A 21,740-nucleotide genomic window follows, 5' to 3' on the forward strand; every position below is an offset into this window, starting at 1 on the left:
CTTTTAGTGGTCGGTGAACGAGCGTGTGACGCTTTTAGTGGTCGGTGAACGAGCGTGTGACGCTTTTAGTGGTCGGTGAACGAGCGTGTGACGCTTTTAGTGGTCGGTGAACGAGCGTGTGACACTTTTAGTGGTCGGTGAACGAGCGTGTGACACTTTTAGTGGTCGGTGAAAAGGAAATGAACATCTATATCAGCTTTAATTGCTCAATGTCGTCACCAGTTGGGATTTAGGACCTCCCATTCTTAGAGGTCACGTTCTCGAAGAGAAGAAAAAAGACAAAAGAGCCGACAAGGAAAGTTTGTAGCAAAAGAATAGTAACGTCGGTATTTACTCACAGGAATCCGGCTGCATATGTATCTGATAAATTGTTGGTGCCTCTGGACCACGGAGCGCTGATTCCTCCCAGCCACACCTTCTTCCCTGGGGTGTGCAGATTGACCACCTGTGGAGAGAACATACACACTTCTGTGGAAGAGCAAAGAGCCAACGTGGGGGAAGACTGCTTCTAATAACAGGGCAGAGCATGCAATGCGTAGATGGAGATGATCTTCACCATCAGCACAGGAGAGCTTCCCAGCATCCAGCAAGAGCCCGACACTCAGGAAAATGGTTCTATACAATGTAACACTGGAGATGAATGTCCCTCAACGAGGATCAAGAGCTCGCCAGGTCCACCAACAATGTAACACTGGAGATGAATGTCCCTCAACGAGGATCCAGAGCTCGCCAGGTCCACCAACAATGTAACACTGGAGATGAATGTCCCTCAACGAGGATCAAGAGCTCACCAGGTCCACCAACAATGTAACACTGGAGATGAATGTCCCTCAACGAGGATCAAGGGCTCGCCAGGTCCACCAACAATGTAACACTGGAGATGAATGTCCCTCAACGAGGATCAAGGGCTCACCAGGTCCACCAACAATGTAACACTGGAGATGAATGTCCCTCAACGAGGATCAAGAGCTCACCAGGTCCGCAAACAATGTAACACTGGAGATGAATGTCCCTCAACGAGGATCCAGAGCTCGCCAGGTCCACCAACAATGTAACACTGGAGATGAATGTCCCTCAACGAGGATCAAGGGCTCACCAGGTCCACCAACAATGTAACACTGGAGATGAATGTCCCTCAACGAGGATCAAGGGCTCAACAGGTCCACCAACAATGTAACACTGGAGAGGAATGTCCCTCAACGAGGATCAAGAGCTCACCAGGTCCACCAACAATGTAACACTGGAGATGAATGTCCCTCAACGAGGATCAAGAGCTCGCCAGGTCCACCAACAATGTAACACTGGAGATGAATGTCCCTCAACGAGGATCCAGAGCTCGCCAGGTCCACCAACAATGTAACACTGGAGATGAATGTCCCTCAACGAGGATCAAGAGCTCACCAGGTCCACCAACAATGTAACACTGGAGATGAATGTCCCTCAACGAGGATCAAGAGCTCACCAGGTCCACCAACAATGTAACACTGGAGATGAATGTCCCTCAACGAGGATCAAGGGCTCGCCAGGTCCACCAACAATGTAACACTGGAGATGAATGTCCCTCAACGAGGATCAAGGGCTCGCCAGGTCCACCAACAATGTAACGCTGGAGATGAATGTCCCTCAACGAGGATCAAGGGCTCGCCAGGTCCACCAACAATGTAACGCTGGAGATGAATGTCCCTCAACGAGGATCAAGAGCTCGCCAGGTCCACCCACAATGTAACACTGGAGATGAATGTCCCTCAACGAGGATCAAGAGCTCGCCAGGTCCACCAACAATGTAACACTGGAGATGAATGTCCCTCAACGAGGATCCAGAGCTCGCCAGGTCCACCAACAATGTAACACTGGAGATGAATGTCCCTCAACGAGGATCAAGAGCTCGCCAGGTCCACCAACAATGTAACACTGGAGATGAATGTCCCTCAACGAGGATCAAGGGCTCGCCAGGTCCACCAACAATGTAACACTGGAGATGAATGTCCCTCAACGAGGATCAAGAGCTCGCCAGGTCCACCAACAATGTAACGCTGGAGATGAATGTCCCTCAACGAGGATCCAGAGCTCGCCAGGTCCACCAACAATGTAACACTGGAGATGAATGTCCCTCAACGAGGATCAAGGGCTCGCCAGGTCCACCAACAATGTAACACTGGAGATGAATGTCCCTCAACGAGGATCAAGGGCTCACCAGGTCCACCAACAATGTAAATCCCCAACCTGTGGCCCCAGCATTGCCTGTGGCCCCTTGGTGTTTATGGCAGAGTCCTCCAGCCCCGGCAGCCATTTTTTTCCTCCCTAATTAGACCGCTGAAGGAAAATGTTCCCCAAATTGTCATCTGCTAGTCTGGTCGGGTTTATTTCCTTCCCTCTTCTATGTTTTCTATGCCGTCCGTTCCTTTCTCTGTGTATTTTGGTCCCTATTCTTTTCTAATAATTCTTGTGGAGAGGAGAACCGCATGTGGGGACCGCCATTTATAGGGGGGGGGGGGGGTAGCCGTAAATCTCGGGGGGTCAGGAAGGAATGTTTCCCCTGCAGGAGCAGATTGGATCGTGCTTTGCTGGGTGTTTTGCCTTCCTCTGGATCCACTGTGGGGGGAGGATTGTAACTTTTTTTTTTTTTTTATGGTTGAACTGGATGGACTTTTGTCTTTTTTTTCAGCCAGACTAACTATGTAACTATGTAACTGTGGAACTATGGAACTATGGAACTATGTAACTGTGGAACTATGTAACTGTGTAACTGTGGAACTGTGTAACTATGGAACTGTGTAACTGTGGAACTGTGTAACTGTGTAACTATGTAACTATGTAACTGTGGAACTATGTAACTGTGTAACTGTGTAACTATGTAACTGTGGAACTATGTAACTATGTAACTATGTAACTATGGAACTATGTAACTATGTAACTGTGTAACTGTGTAACTATGTAACTATGGAACTATGTAACTATGTAACTGTGTAACTGTGTAACTATGTAACTATGTAACTGTGTAACTGTGGAACTATGTAACTGTGTAACTGTGTAACTATGTAACTATGTAACTGTGTAACTATGTAACTGTGTAACTATGTAACTATGTAACTGTGTAACTATGTAACTATGTAACTGTGGAACTGTGGAACTATGTAACTATGTAACTGTGGAACTGTGGAACTATGTAACTGTGTAACTATGTAACTGTGGAACTGTGGAACTATGTAACTATGTAACTGTGGAACTGTGGAACTATGTAACTGTGTAACTATGTAACTGTGGAACTGTGGAACTATGTAACTGTGGAACTATGTAACTGTGTAACTGTGGAACTATGTAACTATGTAACTGTGTAACTATGTAACTGTGGAACTATGTAACTGTGTAACTATGTAACTATGTAACTATGGAACTGTGTAACTATGTAACTATGTAACTATGTAACTATGTAACTGTGTAACTGTGTAACTATGTAACTGTGTAACTGTGTAACTATGTAACTGTGTAACTGTGTAACTATGGAACTGTGTAACTATGTAACTATGTAACTATGTAACTATGTAACTGTGTAACTATGTAACTATGTAACTATGTAACTGTGTAACTGTGTAACTATGTAACTATGGAACTGTGTAACTATGTAACTATGTAACTATGTAACTGTGTAACTATGTAACTATGGAACTGTGTAACTATGTAACTAGGTAACTATGTAACTATGTAACTGTGGAACTGTGTAACTATGTAACTATGGAACTGTGTAACTGTGGAACTATGTAACTATGTAACTGTGTAACTGTGTAACTATGTAACTGTGTAACTATGTAACTGTGTAACTATGTAACTATGTAACTATGTAACTATGTAACTATGAAACTGTGTAACTATGTAACTATGTAACTGTGTAACTGTGTAACTATGTAACTGTGTAACTGTGTAACTATGTAACTGTGTAACTGTGTAACTATGGAACTGTGTAACTATGTAACTATGTAACTATGGAACTGTGTAACTATGTAACTATGGAACTGTGTAACTATGTAACTATGTAACTAGGTAACTATGTAACTGTGTCCACAATGAACGCTGGTTCTGGCCCTTGTTCATACAGTATATACAGGGAATGATATGATTTATACATCTCCCGCCATATTCTTATTACTCCCGGGGCGGCAGATATGGAGGTAACACCATTCCTCCTGTACGGGGCCCAGCAGGGGAATCGGATGTGGGCAGGAGAGGTGACAGGTAAAGCCGTGGGGGGGGGGGGCATTTAGAGGAACTGACCCCCTGGGTATCTCTCCCTGCAACAGCCAAGAACCGGCTCTTCCTTCTCTAACTCACATCTGTTTTCAGCTGCTGCAGGGAGAGGCACACAGGGGATCGGTTCCTGTAATCCCCCCCCACCCCGGGCCTCACCAATCACCTTCCCTGTTCAGGATTTGATTCCCCGTGCTGCCCGCTAATAAGGAGTTTAGTGTATCCTTATGGGGGGGGGTGTCAGGTGGGCTGTATGGGGCCCCGTGATAGCAGCCCGAATATATTACGAAGTGTTCCAGTGAGAAGCTCACATTGCGATGTTTTCCTTTTGATCAAAGCTGAACTAAACTCTCCCATCCCACATCGGTGTCATCCCCATCCTCCCACCAGCAGCCAATACATGGGAAGGGATTTGCATTTACTTGCTTTATACTTTTTTTTTTGTTACATTTCTTCAATGACTTCCTGGTTTCTGGCCTTGGCCACAACGATGTCATACATCCCAGGAGTCTTCATGGGAGGAGGGGCTTTCTCAGCTTGGTACACCCTGCTGACTGCATGCCTGAGGTAAAGGCAAATGGATTCCTGGAGGTAAATGCTACATGAATCATCAGCCCTTATTCATGATGACTGCGAATCCCAAACTTTACCGGTAAGAGTTGATTGGATCTCAAACTGGTAATTCCTCGGCTGGTATCCAAGCCTATGTACACTGTATTGCCAAAGTATTGTCCCCGCCCTCCCAATCATGTGATTCAGGTGTCCCAATCCCCTCCATATCATGTGATTCGGGTGTTCCAATCCCCTCCCAATCATGTGATTCAGGTGTTCCAATCCCTCCCAATCATGTGATTCAGGTGTTCCAATCCCCTCCCAATCATGTGATTCAGGTGTTCCAATCCCCTCCATATCATGTGATTCAGGTGTTCCAATCTCCTCCGTATCATTGGATTCAGGTGTTCCAATCCCCTCCGTATCATGTGATTCAGGTGTTCCAATCCCCTCCGTATCATGTGATTCAGGTGTTCCAATCCCCTCCGTATCATGTGATTCAGGTGTTCCAATCCCCTCCATATCATGTGATTCAGGTGTTCCAATCTCCTCCGTATCATTGGATTCAGGTGTTCCAATCCCCTCCGTATCATGTGATTCAGGTGTTCCAATCCCCTCCGTATCATGTGATTCAGGTGTTCCAATCCCCTCCGTATCATGTGATTCAGGTGTTCCAATCCCCTCCGTATCATGTGATTCAGGTGTTCCAATCCCCTCCGTATCATGTGATTCAGGTGTTCCAATCCCCTCCCAATCATGTGATTCAGGTGTTCCAATCCCCTCCATATCATGTGATTCAGGTGTTCCAATCCCCTCCATATCATGTGATTCAGGTGCTCCAATCCCCTCCATATCATGTGATTCAGGTGTTCCAATCCCCTCCATATCATGTGATTCAGGTGTTCCAATCCCCTCCATGGACACAGGTGTATACAATCAAGCCCCTAGGCATGCAGACTGCTTCTACAAACATTGGGGAAAGAATGGGTCGCTCTCAGGAGCTCAGTGACTCCAAGCGTGGTCCCGTGATAGGTGGCCACCTGGGCAATAAGTCCATCTGTGACATTTCCTGGCTACTAAATATTCCACGCTCAACTGTTAGTGGGATTATAACAAAGTGGAAGCCACTGGGAACAACAGCCACTCAGCCACCAAGTGGTAGGCCACGTCACATGACAGGGCGGGGTCAGCGCATGCTGAAGCGCACAGTGCGCAGAAGTCGCCAACTGTCTGCAGAGTCAATAGCTAAAGACCTCCAAACTTGGTGTGGCCTTCAGATGAGCCCAACAACAGTGCGTAGAGAGCTTCATGGAATGGGTTTCCATGGCCGAGCAGCTGCATCCAAGCCTTCCATCACCAAGTGCAATGCAAAGCGTCGGATGCCGTGGTGTAAAGCACGCCGCCACTGGACTCTAGAGCAGGGGAGACGTGTTCTCTGGAGGGACCAATCACGCTTCTCTGTCGGGCAATCTGATGGACGTGTCTGGGTTTGGCAGTTGCCAGGAGAACGGTACTTGCCTGACTGCATTGTGCCAAGTGTAAAGTTTGGTGGAGGGGGGATTATGGTGTGGGGGGTGTTTTTCAGGGGTTGGGTTGGCCCCCTAGTTCCAGTGAAGGGAACTCTTAAGGCGACATTTTGGACAATTTCATGCTCCCACCTTTGTGGGAGGAGTTTGGGGCGGCCCCTTCCTGTTCCAACATGACTGCCCACCAGTGCACAAAGCAAGGTCCATAAAGACATGGAGGAGCCAGTTTGGGGTGGAGGAACTTGACTGTCCTGCACAGAGTCCTGACCTCAACCCCATAGAACACCTTTGGGATGAATTAGAGCGGAGACTGCGAGCCAGGCCTCCTCCCCCGACATCAGTGCCCCTCCCCCGACATCAGTGCCTCCTCCCCCGACATCAGTGCCCCTCCCCCGACATCAGTGCCTGACCTGACAAATGTGCTTCTGGAAGAATGGTCCAACCTTCCCATAGACACCCTCCTAAACCTTGTGGGGGGCCTTCCCAGAAGAGTTGAAGCTGTTATAGCTGCAAAGGGCGGGGCCAACTCAATATTGAACCCTACGGACTAAGACTGGGGGGACATTACAGGTCATGTGTGTGGGAAGGGCGGGGCCAACTCAATATTGAACCCTACGGACTAAGACTGGGGGGCCATTAAAGGTCATGTGTGTGGGAAGGGCGGGGCCAACTCAATATTGAACCCTACGGACTAAGACTGGGGGGCCATTAAAGGTCATGTGTGTGGGAAGGGCGGGGCCAACTCAATATTGAACCCTACGGACTAAGACTGGGGGGCCATTAAAGGTCATGTGTGTGGAAAGGGCGGGGCCAACTCAATATTGAACCCTACGGACTAAGACTGGGGGGCCATTAAAGGTCATGTGTGTGGGAAGGGCGGGGCCAACTCAATATTGAACCCTACAGACTAAGACTGGGGGCCATTAAAGGTCATGTGTGTGGGAAGGGAGGGCGGGGCCAACTCAATATTGAACCCTACGGACTAAGACTGGGGGGCCATTAAAGGTCATGTGCGTGGAAAGGGCGGGGCCAACCCAATACTGAACCCTACGGACTAAGACTGGGGAGCCATTAAAGGTCATGTGTGTGGAAAGGGCGGGGCCAAGTCAATATTGAACCCTACGGACTAAGACTGGGGGGCCATTAAAGGTCATGTGTGTGGAAAGGGCGGGGCCAACTCAATAGTGAACCCTACCGACTGAGACTGGGAGGTCATTAAAGGTCATGTGCGTGGAAAGGGTGGGGCCAACTCTATATTGAACCCTACAGACTAAGACTGGGGGGCCATTAAAGGTCATGTGTGTGGGAAGGGCGGGGCCAAGTTAATATTGAACCCTACGGACTAAGACTGGGGGGCCATTAAAGGTCATGTGTGTGAAAAGGGCGGGGCCAAATACTTTTGGCAGTACAGTGCACTGAGGCTGAAAACCTGCATTTCCCCTTCAGAGGGAGGACTCTGGTGCCATTTCAACACATTTTGCAGCCATGGTCCACCCGGAGAAATGCCGCCATTGTTGGAGTTCATGCCTGTAGACGGTAAGTGGCCACAAAGCGCTTGGGAGGTCAGTAGCATTGAAAAACACTAAAGCTCTTGTAGGGTCATCTCTCATGATGACAACTAAGACAGAATATTTTGCATCATACTCTCCACCTCGTCTAATCACAGAACACTTCGCATTCATTTAGAACACGAAAAGTATTCTCTGATTGGTGTCTGTGCTGAGCATCCGACCTCCTGTGTTCAGAATGCATCAGGCTGGCCACTCAGCACAGGACCCCGAAGGTGGTGGAGATCATTGTAGCAGTAGAGTAGTCATGGTGTAGTAGAGGTGTAGTAGGTGTAGTAATGGTGTATTAGCGCTGTAGTAGAGGTGTAGTAATGGTGTGGTAGAGGTGTAGTAGAATTGTAGTAGGTGTAGTAATGGTGTAGCAGCAGTGTAGTAGTGGTGTAGTAGTGGTGTGGTAGAGGTTTAGTAGAGGTGTAGTGATGGTGTAGCAGCAGTGTAGCAGTAGTGTAGTCATGGTGTAGTAGAGGTGTAGTAGCGGTGTAGTAGTGGTGTGGTAGAGGTGTAGTAATGGTGTAGGAGCAGTGTAGTAGTGGTGTAGTAGTGGTGTAGCAGCAGTGTAGTAGCAGTGTAGTAGTGGTGTAGTAGCGGTGTGGTAGAGGTGTAGTAGAATTGTAGTAGAGGTGTAGTGATGGTGTAGCAGTAGTGTAGTCATGGTGTAGTAGAATTGTAGTAGAGGTGTAGTAGCGGTGTAGTAGCGGTGTAGTAGTGGTGTAGTAGCAGTGTAGTAGTGGTGTGGTAGAGGTGTAGTAGAGGTGTAGTAGTGGTGTAGCGGTGTAGTAGCGGTGTAGTAGAGGTGTAGCGGTGTAGTAGTGGTGTAGTAGCGGTGTAGTAGTGGTGTAGTAGTGGTGTAGTAGCAGTGTAGTAGCGGTGTAGTAGTGGTGTAGCGGTGTAGTAGCGGTGTAGTAGTGGTGTAGCGGTGTAGCGGTGTAGTAGCGGTGTAGTAGAAGTGTAGTAGCGGTGTAGTAGCGGTGTAGTAGCAGTGTAGTAGCGGTGTAGCGGTGTAGTAGTGGTGTAGCGGTGTAGTAGTGGTGTAGTAGCGGTGTAGTAGCGGTGTAGTAGTGGTGTAGCGGTGTAGTAGTGGTGTAGCGGTGTAGTAGCGGTGTAGTAGCAGTGTAGTAGTGGTGTAGCGGTGTAGTAGAAGTGTAGTAGTGGTGTAGTAGCAGTGTAGTAGCGGTGTAGTAGTGGTGTAGCGGTGTAGTAGTGGTGTAGCGGTGTAGTAGCGGTGTAGTAGCGGTGTAGTAGTGGTGTAGCGGTGTAGTAGCGGTGTAGTAGTGGTGTAGCGGTGTAGTAGCGGTGTAGCGGTGTAGTAGCGGTGTAGTAGCGGTGTAGCGGTGTAGTAGCGGTGTAGTAGTGGTGTAGCGGTGTAGTAGCGGTGTAGTAATGGTGTAGTAGCGGTGTAGTAATGGTGTAGCGGTGTAGTAGTGGTGTAGTAGTGGTGTAGTAGCAGTGTAGTAGCGGTGTAGTAGTGGTGTAGCGGTGTAGTAGCGGTGTAGTAGTGGTGTAGCGGTGTAGCGGTGTAGTAGCGGTGTAGTAGAAGTGTAGTAGCGGTGTAGTAGCGGTGTAGTAGCAGTGTAGTAGCGGTGTAGCAGTGTAGTAGCGGTGTAGTAGTGGTGTAGTAGCGGTGTAGTAGCGGTGTAGTAATGGTGTAGTAGTGGTGTAGTAGTGGTGTAGTAGCGGTGTAGTAGTGGTGTAGTAGCGGTGTAGTAGCGGTGTAGTAGCAGTGTAGTAGCGGTGTAGTAGTGGTGTAGCGGTGTAGTAGCAGTGTAGTAGCGGTGTAGTAGCAGTGTAGTAGCGGTGTAGTAGCGGTGTAGTAGTGGTGTAGCGGTGTAGTAACGGTGTAGTAGCAGTGTAGTAGCGGTGTAGTAGCGGTGTAGTAGCGGTGTAGTAGTGGTGTAGCGGTGTAGTAACGGTGTAGTAGCAGTGTAGTAGCGGTGTAGTAGCAGTGTAGTAGCGGTGTAGTAGCGGTGTAGTAACGGTGTAGTAGCGGTGTAGTAGCGGTGTAGTAGCGGTGTAGTAGCGGTGTAGTAGTGGTGTAGCAGTGTAGTAGCAGTGTAGTAGCGGTGTAGTAGTGGTGTAGCGGTGTAGTAGCAGTGTAGTAGCGGTGTAGTAGCGGTGTAGTAGCGGTGTAGTAGTGGTGTAGCAGTGTAGTAGCAGTGTAGTAGCGGTGTAGTAGTGGTGTAGCGGTGTAGCGGTGTAGTAGCAGTGTAGTAGCGGTGTAGTAGCAGTGTAGTAGCGGTGTAGTAGCGGTGTAGTAGCGGTGTAGTAATGGTGTAGCGGTGTAGTAGCGGTGTAGTAGCAGTGTAGTAGCGGTGTAGTAGCGGTGTAGTAGCGGTGTAGTAATGGTGTAGCGGTGTAGTAGCGGTGTAGTAGCAGTGTAGTAGCGGTGTAGTAGCGGTGTAGTAGCGGTGTAGTAGTGGTGTAGCAGTGTAGTAGCAGTGTAGTAGCGGTGTAGTAATGGTGTAGCGGTGTAGTAGCGGTGTAGTAGTGGTGTAGCGGTGTAGTAGCGGTGTAGTAGCGGTGTAGTAGCGGTGTAGTAGCGGTGTAGTAGTGGTGTAGCGGTGTAGTAGCGGTGTAGTAGCGGTGTAGTAGCGGTGTAGTAGCGGTGTAGTAGCGGTGTAGTAATGGTGTAGCGGTGTAGTAGCGGTGTAGTAGCGGTGTAGTAGCGGTGTAGTAGCGGTGTCTATTTCATTGATTTCCAGCTTCCAGGGGTCGGCCAGGTATGTACCTAGTTGGTCCACGCTGGAACGCAGTGACAACGCACAGCATGCTGATAGCTGGACATATTCTTTAATAATTGTCAGGAATTCGGGAAACTCACGGTTTGGATTTTACGGATCTGTTCTGCCAGAGAATCCAGAAGTCGGGTTTTCACGAAGTCCACAGCTTTCCCCACACGTGCATCGATATTGTGACTGCAAAGACAAGCAGATTAGTGACACCAATACGGTTGATGACAAGACGTTGTCAGTGGTGGTGGAGACCCGGCTATGGTGACGTCAGTCTGTGTAGTTGGGTAGCGTCTAGATTGGAAGCCTCAATATTCGATGCCGGTGGCCGACCACAGATAGAAGTGAGCCCACGGAGGAAACCTGCGCCACCCCCCACCGCTAGTAACAATCCCAGTCGTAGATTGCAGGCGGCTCGGCTTCGCACAGATTTTATAACTGGAATAATATTTTCCCTGGACCTCTCCTGGAATCTGCCATCTTGAAGTATTGCTGCCCAGTTTGTGGTTCCCAGACACCATTTTACGGCTGTGAGCGTTCACAGAGCTTCGGGAAGAAGACGGCCTGAAACACGCAGGACCCCAGGAACTGGAATGAAGTGTTCACAGACAGGCAGCAATGTAGACGGCCTCTAAAAGTGGGACATCCATTCTAAGAAGACTGGACCAACGATGGACACAACATATCACAGGAAAGCTTCTGCTGACCACAGCCAACCAGTTGTGCCGTATGATATCTATGGTGTCACCCTGTCACACAGGTTCCATGGAGCAGCCTTTCTCAATCTTTTTACTCCAGAGTAACCCCCGAGGTCTCGGGAAAACCAAGCCAAGCCAATTCATTATGGGTCAATGGCAAAAATGTTCCCTACATTGGTGGTCATTAAAAAGAATGCAACCCTTATCATGGGGATCAGAAGTCCACCCTTACAGACCACTAAAAGATCATTGGTGTCAAGCTCTATCAGGGGGCATTGGTCCTGGAACTATGCAGGCACCATCAAATGGGGTGTCATTCACCCACAGTTCATGGATCCCCTAGCAACCTCTGGAGGAACTTCAAGAACATGCAGGCACTATTATATGGGAGGTAATTCACCCACAGTTCATGGATCCCCTAGCAACCTCTGGGGGAACCTCGAGAACCTGCAGGCACCATCAAATGGGGTGTCATTCACCCACAGTTCATGGATCCCCTAGCAACCTCTGGGGGAACCTCGAGAACCTGCAGGCACTATTGTATGGGAGGCCAATCACCCACAATTCATGGATCCCCTAGCAACCTCTGGGGGAACCTCAAGAACCTGCAGGCACTATTATATGGGAGGTAATTCATCCACAGTTTATGGATCCCCTAGCAACCTCTGGAGATTTTTTTAATAAAAGAATCTTGCAACCAACAACAAAAACATTTTTTTACAAAAATATATACAAATAAATAAATAAATAAATACAAAATCCATACTTCTGGCTACAACTAAATAGAACAAACTATCTGGTTACATCACCATCCTAACTATAAAACACACCAACACGGGAAAAGCAAGCAAGAAGGACTACAAGCCTTCATGGATGTCTCCAACAGAAGCAACTAGAGGCCTTTATGGTCACTTTATTGGGCCCATCAGACAAAATGTCGGGCCTTTGTGGCCTATTTATGGCGACAGCATCAGAAAAGTACCCATAAAGCCGTACTGTAAGGAACATTAATCCAGGCCTTTACGGCCTATCAGGCAAAGGGGCCTTTATGACCCTATCAGGCAAAGAGGCCTTTATGACCATCCAATCTAAAAGTGAGATGGTTGTTTCTTAACCTCAGTCTTCCGCGGCCTAACCGGAGACATGTCCCTTTTTTTACATCCTGCCTCCACATCCCTAGCAACCTCTGGAGGAACCTCAAGAGCCTGCAGGCACTATCAAATGGGAGGTAATTCACCCACAGCTAATGGATCCCCTAGCAACCTCTGGAGGAACCTCAAGAGCCTGCAGGCACTATCAAATGGGAGGTAATTCATCCAGAGTTAATGGACCCCCTAGCAACCTCTGGAGGAACCTCAAGAGCCTGCAGGCACTATCAAATGGGAGGTAATTCATCCAGAGTTAATGGACCCCCTAGCAACCTCTGGAGGAACCTCAAGAGCCTGCAGGCACTATCAAATGGGAGGTAATTCACCCACAGCTAATGGATCCCCTAGCAACCTCTGGGGGAACCTCGAGAACCTGCAGGCACTATCAAATGGGAGGTAATTCACCCACAGTTAATGGACCCCCTAGCAACCTCTGGAGGAACCTCAAGAGCCTGCAGGCACTATCAAATGGGAGGTAATTCACCCACAGCTAATGGATCCCCTAGCAACCTCTGGGGGAACCTCAAGAACCTGCAAGCACTATCAAATGGGAGGTAAATTACCCACAGTTCATGGTTCCTTTAGTAACCTCTGGAGGAACCTCAGGAACTTGAAGACACCATCCAATGAGAAGCCAAATACCCACAGTTCATGGAACCCCTAACAACCTCTGGAGGAACCTCAAGAACCTTCAGTCACTATTATATGGGAGGACAATCACCCACCACTCAATGATCCTCTAGCAACTTCTGAAGGAACTTCAGGGTTTCAAGGAACTCTGATCAAAAATGGCGGCGATAGAGACTACAAGAGGCCACTTCAACACAGAACACAGACATAGTCCACTGTGGTCACCATCATGAAACCCATCTTGAGAAATTCCATGGAGCCATCGCCGGAGTGCACACTGACAGGAAGTGGCTGCAAAGAGACTGCAGGAGAACAGCAGCACTGAGATGCCACAAAAGGATGAACAATGTCAATTGTCTGTGATACATGGTACTTTAACAAATGAAATCCCATTAAGTCGGGTTAGTTGTGAAATGTTCCGTTGAAGAGTAATGTGTCCCAGATGAAATCCACACACACCGTTCCACATATTCTGCTGCTGTTTTTCTCTGATCGGGTCAGGATCAGAATATGTAGTCAGTGCTCATTTGACGGGTCACAATCACCAACCTTTTCCAGACATTTATATTTCAGTGAGGTTGGCCAGTAACGTACAGTTGTGACCAAAATTATTCAACCCCCAATGCTGTAAAGGGGTTTAGGGACTATAGTGTACATTTGGAATTGTATTCAGAATCAAATCCTACAAGGACGTTGTAACTACCCAAATGCAACTAAAATGACATCAATTGTTTATGTAATACAGTAGTAAATGGTTCTTATGTGGTTTCTTCATTGCCACAATTATTCAACCCCTTAAAGACTACCACTCTGAAGAACAGAGGTTCATACAGGTGCTTTCCATCAGGTATTGAAAACACCTGTGGATGTCACCGAGCAGCAATCAAGCATAATAAGCACCAATTAGGCAGCTTTAAAATGACTGTGATACTCAGCTCCTTCTAGACATTTACTGGTGTGGTTACAAACATGGTGAAGGCAAGAGAATGGTCCAGGAAGACAAGAGAAGAGGTGATTTCTCTTCACAGGAAGGGCAATGGCTATAAGAAGATTGCAAAGATGTTAAACATACCAAGAGACACCTTAGGAAGCATCATTCGCAAATTCAAGGCAAAGGGCACTGTTGAAACGCTACCTGGTCGTGGCAGAAAGAAGATGCTGACTTCGACTGCTGTGCGCTACCTGAAGCGTAGAGTGGAGAGAAGTCCCCGTGTGACTGCTGAGGAACTGAGAAAAGATTTGTCAGATGTGGGTACAGAAGTTTCAGCCCAGACAATAAGACGCACACTGCGTAATGAAGGCCTCCGTGCCAGAACTCCCAGGCGTACCCCCTTGCTGTCTCCAAAGAATAAGAAGAGTCGACTGCAGTATGCCAAAAGCCATGTGGACAAACCACAAAAGTTGTGGGATAGTGTTCTGTGGACTGATGAAACAAAATTAGAACTGTTTGGGCCCATGGATCAACGCTATGTTTGGAGGAGGAAGAACAAGGCCTATGATGAAAAGAACACCTTGCCTACTGTGAAGCATGGTGGAGGGTCAATCATGCTTTGGGGCTGTTTTGCTTCTGCAGGTACAGGGAAGCTTCAGCGTGTGCAAGGTACCATGAATTCTCTTCAGTACCAGGAGATATTGGATGGAAACGTGATGCAGTCCGTCACACACCTGAGGCTTGGGAGACGTTGGACCTTTCAACAGGACAATGATCCCAAGCATACCTCCAAGTCCACTAGAGCATGGTTGCAGAGGAAAGGCTGGAACATTTTGGAGTGGCCATCGCAGTCACCAGACTTAAATCCGATTGAGAACCTCTGGTGGGACTTAAAGAAAGCAGTTGCAGTGCGCAAGCCTAAGAATGTGACTGAACTGGAGGCCTTTGCCCATGAAGAATGGGCGAAGATACCCGTAGATCGCTGCAAGACACTTGTGTCAAGCTATGCTTCACGTTTAAAAGCTGTTATAACTGTAAAAGGATGCTGTACTAAGTACTAAGATTGAATGTCACTTGGGGGTTGAATAAAACTGATAATGCTGTGAGCACAGAAAAGACATTTGTGGTTATTTCATTATAACTGTTATGTTATATTTGTCTGACCTACAAGTGCCTCTTTAATGTAAATGTAAGCAAGATGACTGAATGATCAAAAGCAATGTCAAACTGGCCAAAACACTCAATTTCAGTGGGGGTTGAATAATTTTGGTCACAACTGTATCAACACACAAGGCCCGACACCATATTCCACCAAAACCGATGACTTCATGGGATTTGCAGGGTGTCTATGCAGAACAAAACACGTCAGGACGAGCACAGCCGGCACAAAGGCCGAGCGGAAGAGGCAAATCCCAAATGCAATATTACCTTTTTTTCTCGCCAGTTTATTTTTTTTCTTTCCAAAACTTCTGAAATCCTCTGAATCTGCTCATTATTTTCCACCCATTAAAACCATTGGATACCTTTCAGAAGCTCAACGTCTGATTAGAACAAATTCATTGAAGTGAAGAGGAATTTGGGGCCTAATTTTCAGCTCCTGTGAGGTTTCCAGGAATGGAAGTGAAATGTGTTTATAATTCTTCCGTCTGAGTTATCTGGATCACGTGGCCCCGGCATCGCCCCCCCGAGGAATAAACCCACAGCCATGGCGGCCCTAGTCCTTCTATTTCTGATTTGTGTGAACAGAACGAAGCCGGACTTTTGTTGTCATTCTTGGGTCTGTTTCACACATTTGGTGCTCTCTGCTCTGTGAAACTAAATGACCTGTCAATACAAAAGCAGAAGATTCCACCAAAGAGACCACGAAATAAAGAGTAGGCCAACCAATGGCAGACCACGTGCACTCCCTGACTGGTGGCAGACTACACATAGCGACTTACAAGCTACAGGAACCTCTTTCCCTCATCCATATCATCCACAGAAGATATATGAAGGTCCTGGATATCGAAACAGTTCCAGATATTTCTAGAATTCAGTGGATGGGGGTGAGGAGGAGCTGGTCTGCACTCTCAAGGGATCCTGGCCAATCCCCTAGGCAGGAGGCTTGGCATTGGGTCAAGACAGCCCTTAAGAGTGACTGAGCCTGCTCAGCAGCAAGAGTGTTCGGGTGGAAGATGGAGTGAGCAGGATGGTGTGTGGAGCCTGGGAGGGGGTCCAGGAGAGTGGCCTATCTACAGGTGGAGGAGCTGGAAAGGAGGATCTCTCAGCCTCATTGTCCCCTGAGAGAGGACAACCTGGGGAGCAGGGAAGGAGCCAGCCCAGAGTAAGGCCTGAAGGCAGCCACCGACCCACAAGCTTGCAGGAGAGGACTGGGTGAGTAACCCCACATCCCCTGGGCCAGATAAGGGGAGAGGACATTCGGGTGGGAAACCTGACTAGCCACCATCTGGGACTGCTGATCTTAAGGACGCAGATTCTGGGTCTTCTTGCCCAGGGATTCTTTCAGGCAGCTGGGTGAAGAGGAGATTTCATCTGGGGTGTGAGGAGGTGCACTAGGAGAGGCTAGATAGCTCTCCAAGAAGATAAATCCTTGTGAGCACTTCTAGTTCCAGGAAGTTGTCCTCAGTTCAACAGTTCCTTGGGCATCCCATGTATCCCTCATCCCCATCCAAGTTTCAATCACCTAATAAAATCTAAAAAAAAACAGGTTCAAGGACTATTTACTGCTGTGCAAGGTCTGAAGGAAATGCATGTTGCCTGGCTGTGCAGGACTATAGGGGGGGACCCACATCTCTAGCGACTCCTAAGGGGGTAGTGCTACAGTTATGTGCCTGGCCATCATGTGCCTATTAGGGAATGGATCAAACCGACAGACCAACCCCGTGTGTGGGCTACATTAGAGTTGCTAGACCTGCAGTCCTGTAGTCTGGCTGAAACTTGGTCTGCACTCCCTGGGTACGTATCATTGTGTTGCCCGTGGTCCATCTGAAGTCTCCTGGTCCTTCAGAAACAGAAATATCTGAGTACAGGGCGAATGTTCGGAGAGTGGAAGACTTTCTTGCTGTCATGTCATGGAGCGACTGACCTCCTGCTAAAGCCTCAGGCTGAACGACTCTGGTGAAGGAGCCACAAATCCTGGAAATTGCTGGCTTCTCTGAAATCTTCCATAAACATTTTAGATCCATAAAGGCCATCATCTTATAGAGGTTTTGTTGGAGACGGGCACTGCTACTCTAAATAACGCAGAGAGCAAAATACATTATATATATATTGCTCCAAAAAGATGAAAGGAAGACTTTGTAATCCGAGTCTGGCATCAAGTCCATGAGACTCCGGGGATATGGATCTGGTCAGGTAAGTCGCAGAGGGGGTTGTTCATCAGTTTCAGCTGCTTTGGTGTTCATGAAATTAACAACAGGTGCACTATATGGGCAACAATGAGACAACCCCCAAAACAGGAATGGTTTTACAGGTGGAAGCCACTGACATTTTTTCCCCTACTCATCTTTTCTGACTGTTTTTCATTTGTTTTGCATTTGGCCGGGGTCAGTGTCACTACTGGTAGCATGAGGCCATACCTGGACCCTACAGAGGTTGCACAGGCAGTCCAACTCCTCCAGGATGGCACATCAATACCTGCCATTGCCAGAAGGTTTGCTGTGTCTCCCAGCACAGTCTCAAGAGCATGGAGGAGATTCCAGGAGACAAGAGCATGGAGGAGATTCCAGGAGACGAGAGCATGGAGGAGATTCCAGGTGACGGGAGCATGGAGGAGATTCCAGGAGACCAGAGCATGGAGGAGATTCCAGGAGACGAGAGCATGGAGGAGATTCCAGGAGACGAGAGCATAGAGGAGATTCCAGGTGACGGGAGCATGGAGGAGATTCCAGAAGACAGGCAGTTCCTCTAGAAGAGCTGGACAGGGCCGTAGAAGGTTCCTTAACTCATCAGTAGGACCGGTATCTGCTCCTTTGTGCAAGGAGGAACAGGATGAGCCCTGCCAGAGCCCTACAAAATGACCTCCAGCAGAGCACTGGTGTGAATGTCTCTAACCAAACAATCAGAAACAGACTTCATGAGGGTGGCCTGAGGGCCCGATGCCCTCTAGTGGGCCCTGTGCCCACTGCCCAGCACCAAAGAGCTGGATTGGTATTTGCCATTGAACCCCAGAATTGGCAGGTCCACCACTGGCACCCTGTGCTTTTCACAGATGAGAGCAGGTTCCCCCTGAGCACATGTGACAGACGTGAAAGGGTCTGGAGAATCCGTGGAGAACGTTCTGCCTGTAACATGGTTCAGTATGACCGTTGTGGTGGTGGGTCAGTGATGGTCTGGGGAGGCATCTCCATGGAGGGACACACAGACCTCTACAGGCTAGACAATTGCCCCCTGACTGCCATTAGGTATCGGGATGAAATCCTTGGACCCATTGTCAGACCCTACGCTGGTACAGTGGGTCCCGGGTTCCTCCTGGTGCAGTGGGTCCCGTGTTCCTCCTGGTGCGGTGGGTCCTGGGTTCCTCCTGGTGCAGTGGGTCCTGGGTTCCTCCTGGTGCAGGACAATGCCCGGCCTCATGTGGGGAGAGTATGCAGGCAGTTCCTGGAGGATGAAGGAACTAATACCATTGAATGGCCCCCACGCTCACCTGACCTACATCCAATAGAACCCCTCTGGGATGTCATGTTTCGGTCCATCCGACGCCACCAGGTTGCACCTCAGACTGTCCAGGAGCTCAGTGATATCCTGGTTCAGATCTGGGAGGAAATCCCCCAGAACACCATCCGTGGTCTCATTAAGAGCCTCTCCCGACGTTGTCAGGCATGCATACAAGCACGTGGGGGCCACACAGACTACTGAGGGCCATTCCGAGTTGCTGCAATGACATTTCAGCCAAATGGACTCGCCTGCTGCATCATTTCTTCACTTTTATTTTCAGGGTGTCTTTGAATTCAGTCCTCTGTAGGTCAATCATTTTCATTTCCATCAAACGATGGGGTGTCCTTACGTTCCTCACCCATCACCCCGTCCATGTCAGTATAGAGATCCAGCAGGAGATTCCTCCCCATTGAGATCTGATGGATTTCAGAGTCTTCCTCTCATTTTCTTGAGCAGTGTATATAATACAGTATATATACAGTCAGGTCCATAAATATTGGGACGTCGACACAATTCTAACATTTTTGGCTCTATACACCACAATGGATTTGAAATGAAATGAACAAGATGTGCTTTAACTGCAGACTGTCAGCTTTAATTTGAGGGTATTTACATCCAAATCAGGTGAACGGTGTAGGAATTACAACAGTTTGCATAGGTGCCTCCCACTTGTTAAGGGACCAAAAGTAATGGGACAGAATAATAATCATAAATCAAACTGTCACTTTTTAATACTTGGTTGCAAATCCTTTGCAGTCAATGACAGCCTGAAGTCTGGAACACATAGACATCACCAGACGCTGGGTTTCATCCCTGGTGAGGCTCTGCCAGGCCTTTACTGCAACTGTCTTCAGTTCCTGCTTGTTCTTGGGGCATTTTCCCTTCAGTTTTGTCTTCAGCAAGTGAAATGCTCAATCGGATTCAGGTCAGGTGATTGGCCATTGCAGAACATTCCACTTCTTTGGTGGCTTTTGCAGTCTGCTTTGGGTCATTGTCCATCTGCACTGTGAAGCGTCCAATGAGTTGTGAAGCATTTGGCTGAATATGAGCCGATAATATCCCCGAAACACTTCACAATTCATCCGGCTGCTTCTGTCAGCCGTCACATCATCAATAAATACAAGAGAAGCAGTTCCATTGGCAGCCATACATGCCCACGCCATGACACTACCACCACCATGATCACTGATGAGGTGGTATGCTGAGGACCATGAGCAGTTCCTTCTCCATACTCTTCTCTTCCCATCACTCTGGTACAAGTTGATGTCGGTCTCATCTGTCCATAGGATGTTGTTCCAGAACTGTGAAGGCTTTTTTACATGTCGTTTGGCAAACTCTAATCTGGCCTTCCTGTGTTTGAGGCTCACCAATGGTTTCCATCTTGTGGTGAACCCTCTGTATTCACTCTGGTGAAGTCTTCTCTTGATTGGTGACTTTGACACACATACACCTACCTCCTGGAGAGTGTTCTTGATCTGGCCAACTGTTGTGAAGGGTGTTTTCTTCACCAGGGAAAGAATTCTTCGCTCATCCACCACAGTTGTTTTCCGTGGTCTTCCGGGTCTCTTGGTGTTGCTGAGCTCACCGGTGCGTTCCTTCTTTTTAAGAATGTTCCAAACAGTTGTTTTGGCCACGCCTAATGTTTTTGCTATCTCTCTGATGGGTTTGTTTTGTTTTTTCAGCCTAATGATGGCTTCACTGATAGTGACAGCTCTTTGGATCTCATCTTGAGAGTTGACAGCAACAGATTCCAAATGCAAATAGCACACTTGAAATGAACTCTGGACCTTTTATCTGCTCATTGTAATTGGGATAATGAGGGAATAACACACACCTGGCCATGGAACAGTTGAGAAGCCAATTGTCCCATTACTTTTGATCCTTTAACAAGTGGGAGGCACATATACAAACTGTTGTCATTCCTACACCGTTCACCTGATTTGGATGTAAATACCCTCAAATTAAAGCTGACAGTCTGCAGCTAAAGCACATCTTGTTTGTTTCATTTCAAATCCATTGTGGTGTATAGAGCCAAAAATGTTACAATTGTGTCCATGTCCCAATATTTATGGACCTGACTGTAGATATATAGTATTTTCACAAAATGGAATCCCACATCCTGATTGAGTGAGGCACTGGTGATGTAGCCAGGACCTCACAGAGGACCCCTGGGAAGGCTATGTCACCAGTGTAGATAGTAAGATTTCACAAGATCTCAGGGGAAAAGGCATTTCCTCCCTCCGATAATTGCATATGTGACAGATCCGACACCTACGTCATCTGGGCCAAGGCACAAAATGCAGAAGAAGAAGAAGCTGACCACCGATGACATCAACTTTGAAAATGGCGGTGTGGATGTATAGAAGGGGGACACCAAGCAGCCTCAGGACATTGGATGAGGCAAGCAATAATGGTTGAACGTATTTAGATTGTCGAATTGTTTTCTGTAATGTTGGCGCTTTCATACAAGGAGGAAGGGGGGGTCTGGTGTAGGCCAGGATCACATTCCATGATCTACAGATGACCATTAGAGGAGGAATTTGTGAAATACAACAACCTGCAGAAACGACTTCACATTTTACCGTAAAAATAAAGAATGTGCGTCCACCGAGCGGCTGTGGTGTTACGTTATCGGAGAAAGATTCGGTCTATTGTACTAGACAATGGGAGAGTCCAGAGAACACAGCAAGCTCTCACAGCGAGCCTGCAGCTGGACTTTGCGCTACTTCCAGGTGCAAACCTTTCTGGGGCCCCTGGGGCCAAGCACAGTCATCGCTATATAAGCCTGCTGAGTGAGGAACAGCTGCTGATTCCATAGAAGAAGGAACATGTGACAGCAAAGAGCGATTCACCAATTCAATTCCTGAGCGATTCATTACATTCCGACAAAACCGCGATAAGACCGACAGCCATTAAACAGCGTGTTCTGTACATGGAAATGATATACTTCACTGCCGTCCATGATGTCATAATATATGGCCTCCCCGATGGCCCCTCTCCACTCTCTGATGTCCATGATGTCATAATATATGGCCTCCCCGATGGCCCCTCTCCAATCTCTGA

At 47.9% G+C, this 21,740-nt stretch overlaps 1 pseudogene across 1 annotated transcript in view; it reads right to left on the bottom strand.

Annotated features, from left to right (window-relative positions):
• Positions 1 to 229: 229 nt before the first annotated feature.
• The window catches only part of LOC149435369 (inactive heparanase-2-like), a 279,818-nt pseudogene continuing 258,307 nt past the window's right edge, over positions 230 to 21,740 (bottom strand). The window contains exons 7-8 of the transcript XR_016308497.1: positions 10,707 to 10,800; positions 230 to 445 (exon numbers count right to left, since the gene is read on the bottom strand). The product of XR_016308497.1 is annotated as an inactive heparanase-2-like (transcript). The remainder of the gene's footprint in view (positions 446 to 10,706; positions 10,801 to 21,740) is intronic.

The sequence above is a fragment of the Staurois parvus genome, unplaced genomic scaffold (assembly GCF_062004578.1).
Source record: "Staurois parvus isolate SC_StPar_1 unplaced genomic scaffold, SC_StPar_1.0 ptg001527l, whole genome shotgun sequence".
Taxonomy (NCBI): domain Eukaryota; kingdom Metazoa; phylum Chordata; class Amphibia; order Anura; family Ranidae; genus Staurois; species Staurois parvus.